The sequence below is a fragment of the Cucurbita maxima genome, unplaced genomic scaffold (assembly GCF_002738345.1).
Source record: "Cucurbita maxima cultivar Rimu unplaced genomic scaffold, Cmax_1.0 Cma_Scf00353, whole genome shotgun sequence".
Classification (NCBI taxonomy): domain Eukaryota; kingdom Viridiplantae; phylum Streptophyta; class Magnoliopsida; order Cucurbitales; family Cucurbitaceae; genus Cucurbita; species Cucurbita maxima.
The window spans coordinates 29,747-34,416 of record NW_019272369.1 but is presented as its reverse complement, the minus strand read 5'-3'; the positions used below and the strand labels follow the sequence as shown (position 1 = coordinate 34,416).

At 36.8% G+C, this 4,670-nt stretch overlaps 1 non-coding gene across 1 annotated transcript; it reads left to right on the top strand.

The window, feature by feature from the left end:
• The first annotated feature begins 350 nt into the window (after positions 1-350).
• TRNAD-GUC lies at positions 351-422 on the top strand. The gene has a single exon. It is a non-coding gene; the product is annotated as a tRNA-Asp (tRNA).
• Positions 423-4,670: the final 4,248 nt, after the last annotated feature.

Sequence of the window (4,670 nt, the reverse complement as noted above, 5' to 3'; positions counted from 1 at the left end):
TTCTTTTGAATTCGAAATTCGGTAGTGTTGAACTGGATCATTTGGGTTTGTTCCACAGCAACCAAATTCGGGATTGGATTCATTTTTCTCTCGCGTGTTAACAAATAATATATTTTTCAGAGGTCGATGTAATACAGTAGTGAGTATTCCCGCTTGTCACTCGATAGACATGAATTTGAACCCCGACCATAATAAGTTTAATTTTCTTTTGACAATTTTCACCGGATTTGAATTTGGATTACTTGTTCCGAATCTTCGATTGATAAAATCTAGAGCGTTGACAATGGGTCGCTTTTTCTAAAGACGATTGGTAAAATCTGGAGCGTTAAGAAATAATTTATTTTTTATGAGTCGTTGTAGTATAGTGGTGAGTATTCCTGCCTGTCACGCAGGTGACCCGGGTTCGATCCCCGGCAACGGCGATTTTAGTTGTTTTCTTTCCGTAATTTTAACGGAACTCGAAATTGGACAGCGGTGAACCTGTCATGCCGGTAGTTTGGGATCGAACCCCAACAACGGTAGTTTGAAAAGAAAGTTGGCTAAACAATTGTTTATGAAATCTTGTGTGTTAACATATAATATGTTTTCAGAGGTCGTTGTAGTGGTACAGTGGTGAGTATTTCCGCTTGTCACTCGAGTTATTATGTTCCAAAGGTCGTTGTAATACAAGGGCGAGCATTCCTGCTTGCACTCGAGTGACATGAGTTTGATCCCGAACAACAACAAGTTTAATCTTGTTTTGACAATTTTAGTCGCATTCAAAATTGGATTACTTTTTGTAACGGCGATTGATAAAATCTGATGTGTTAACAAATATTATATTGTTCAAAGTCGTCGTTGTAGAGTGGTGAGTATTCCTGCGAGTTTGATCCGCCGCAGCAGACTGTTTTTAATTTTCTTTTGAATTTGAAATTCGGGATTGGATTCCTTTTTCTCCCGTGTGTTTACAAATAATATATTTTTCAGAGGTCGATGTAATACAGTAGTGAGTATTCCCGCTTGTCACTCGATAGACATGAATTTGAACCCCGACCATAATAAGTTTAATTTTCTTTTGACAATTTTCACCGGATTTGAATTTGGATTACTTGTTCCGAATCTTCGATTGATAAAATCTAGAGCGTTGACGATGGATCGGTTTTTCTAAAGACGATTGGTAACATCTGGAGCGTTAAGAAAAAATTTATTTTTTATAAGTTGTTGTAGTATAGTGGTGAGTATTCCTGCCTGTCACGCAAGTGACCTGGGTTCGATCCCCGGCAACGGTGATTTTTAGTTGTTGTTTTATTTCCGTAATTTTAACGGAACTCGAAATTGGACAGCGGTGAACCTGTCATGCCGGTAGTTTGGGTTCGATCCCCAACAACGGTAGTTTGAAAAGAAAGTCGGCTAAACAATTGTTTATGAAATCTTGTGTGTTAACATATAATATGTTTTCAGAGGTCGTTGTAGTGGTACAGTGGTGAGTATTTCCGCTTGTCACTCGAGTTATTATGTTCCAAAGGTCGTTGTAATACAAGGGCGAGCATTCCTACTTGCACTCGAGTGACATGAGTTTGATCCCGAACAATAACAAGTTTAATCTTGTTTTTACAATTTTAGTCGGATTCAAAATTGAATTACTTTTTGTAACGGTGATGGATAAAATCTGGTTTGTTAACTAATATTATATTTTTCGAAAGTCGTCGTTGTAGAGTGGTGAGTACTCCCACGAGTTTGATCCCCCGCAACGACAATTTTTAATTTTCTTTTGAATTTGAAATTCGGTGGTGGTGAACCGGATGATTTGGGTTTGTTTCCCAACAACGAAATTCGGGATTGGATTCCTTTTTCTCTCGTGTGGTAACAAATAACGAACTTTAAAAGATAATGACTTCAAGTTTTCATTTATTAAGCATAAAATTATGTAACCGAAACTCGATTGACTTGATTAGGAGCTATCGATCTACAATGTGCATAAAGCCTATGGCCTATTAGATTAGTTGGTTAGAGTGTTGACATAATAATGCAGAGGTCGCAGGTTTGACATCTGCATGGGCCAATTTCATTAATTCTTAATAGAAATATATATCTTTTCGTGATATGGGGTTACAACACTACAAACTCTAAAGATAATGACTTGAAGTTTTAAGTTTATTATGCATAAAATTATGTAACCTAAACTCAAATTAGGGAATATGCGCTACATATATACGATATATTTAACCGCAATTTTGTTTTATTTACGAATTAAACAAAAAGAGAGAATCTGAGATATTTAAATAAGATTTAAATATTTTAATCAAATATGTGTGATTGGGATTGACATTTAAATTAATATTAAATATTAATTAAATAGTTTAATTAATCATTTAATATTACTTTAATTTGAAATTAATTATTGAATTAAAATGAAGAAAGTCAAAATGTTGACTTCAATTAATGGAAAAATCGATGTTTTAGTTAGTGGAATTTTGAGGTGTCAAAATTTGGTTAACTCAAACTTGCATGCTTGCCACATAATCTCAAACATTTGAGTGGAATTTTGAGTGTCAAAATTTGGTGATCTCAAATTTGCATGAACATGCAAACATGACTCTATAAATAAAATGATCAAGGTACATGGAACTTCTCCCTTTGAAAAACCTTGAGCAAAACTCTCACAAACTCTCTCTTCATATATATTAAATTCCTCCCAAGTTTAGTCAGTCACCGGATTCCACAATCCCGTTCTAAGGCCGGAGAATAGTGGAGAAGACACTAGTGGTGGTTCGAAACTGGTTCGTGAGGAAAAAAGAATTTGAACTACAAAAGGTTAGTACTCAAAGATCTTGAGTTTGAATACTTATGTACATGCTAGTTATTTACTATAATTGATGTTCTAAGAGTGCCTAAGATCCAAATTGCTTTCGCATGAGTTATATTAACTCCATCAACTGGAGCACTTAAAGAGGATACCTCAGGATAGATGAAACCCTTGTCCAACAAGAATTGCAGTTGCTCCTTCAAAACCTTACTATGAAGAGAGTAGGTTTGACCCTCAAGTGGCGTCATCGGTCACAAGAGGCCCAATATAGAAGTATTGCATGATGCAAACAAGAAGGATGGTGTATCATCCAACATACCATATAACGTGTGAATTGAAGAGGAGACGAGGCATAAGTAAGATATGAACAACGAGTAGATATGAGCGTCACAAATAGGCTTATTGAAGGGTTGGGTAGGGAACCGAGCCTTAACCTCAAAAGTCAGATTCCGAAGGGAATTTTGACATGTGGTTATGGAGTCAAGTTTGTCAATATGAAATATGAAAAATCATCAAATTTTATGTCAATCGAACACCAGATGGATGTTTCGCGACAACATATGATCGTTCACAAAAATCATGGTGTCGGCTCTCCGCCACCACTAGACTCTATGGCCTAAGTATACTACCCTGTGACACATGTGTATGTCATAATGAGGGCGAGCATGTGTGTGTCATAATAATATGACATTGGCACGAGAGGGCTAATGCCTCCATAGAATTCAAATGGATGGATGTTCGAGATGTCTCAATGTTATGAACAACACGTGTGCTCTTTCTTGATGGCATAACCGAGTGAGCTGTGATGGCCAACAACACCCTGTGACTTTGGATGGTGTCAAGAAATAATGCCATATTAATTAGGAACCAATATATTGTGAGATCCCCCATCAATTGGGGAAGAGAACAAAACATCATTTATAAGAGTGTGAAAACTTCTCCCTAGGAGACCATTTTAAAAACCTTTAGAAGAATCCCGAAAGAAAAAGTCAAAAGAGAACAATATTTGCTAGCGATGGCCTTGGGTTGTTACAAAGATGATGTTGGATGTTGAGTTGCATTGTGACCTTGGCCTCAACCGATGACAAGGTTGAGCCAAATGACATGGCCTAGTGTAGAGGTAAGGTAGTTATGTCATAGATGATTGAATATGCACATGCATGCATCATGTGTGGTCGTACAAACTTAAATTCTGCACAGGTGGTGAATGGTGAGCGAAGATAAACTTCACTTAAGATCTGATGAAGCCATAAAGTGGGTGAAAAACGAATATGGGGCTTAGGTTCCCCTTAATACTAGTCATGAGTGTGCCAAGATTACAACGTCACATGGTTGAAAAAGTACAACAGTGACACCAAGCGGGGTTTTGAAAACAGGTCTGGTACCCAGTTCGAGCTCTATGCAGAAATTTACAACTCGGGAAGGGGGTGCTTCTAGTATATCCTTCGACAAAACATCAGAAAAATTGTTCACCATTGATACTGCATACAAGAACTTCTCTTCCTTTTTTTGTATCTACGTACTAACCAATATTACCTAGACTCATTGTTGGACCCTTAAACTAAAAACTAGTTCTTGATGGTGACGAGAATACTACTTCCTTTTTATGACAGCCTATGACAGCCTATGCTAGCAAGGTTCTCGGCCAACCAATTCATTTCTAGAATAACTTCAAAATCCATCATACTAACAACTTGTCTAGCTATTACTACTTGTCTAGCTTTCACTCTATCCATAGCAACTAAGTCTACACCTACTTGGGTACTAACAAATAACACATACAATAAGAGTTCTAACTCAAACCTAGCCTAACTATTAAACAATATAGATATAAATGAATTCGTAGACCCTTAATCAAATAAAGTTAGGGTAAAATGTCCTCAGA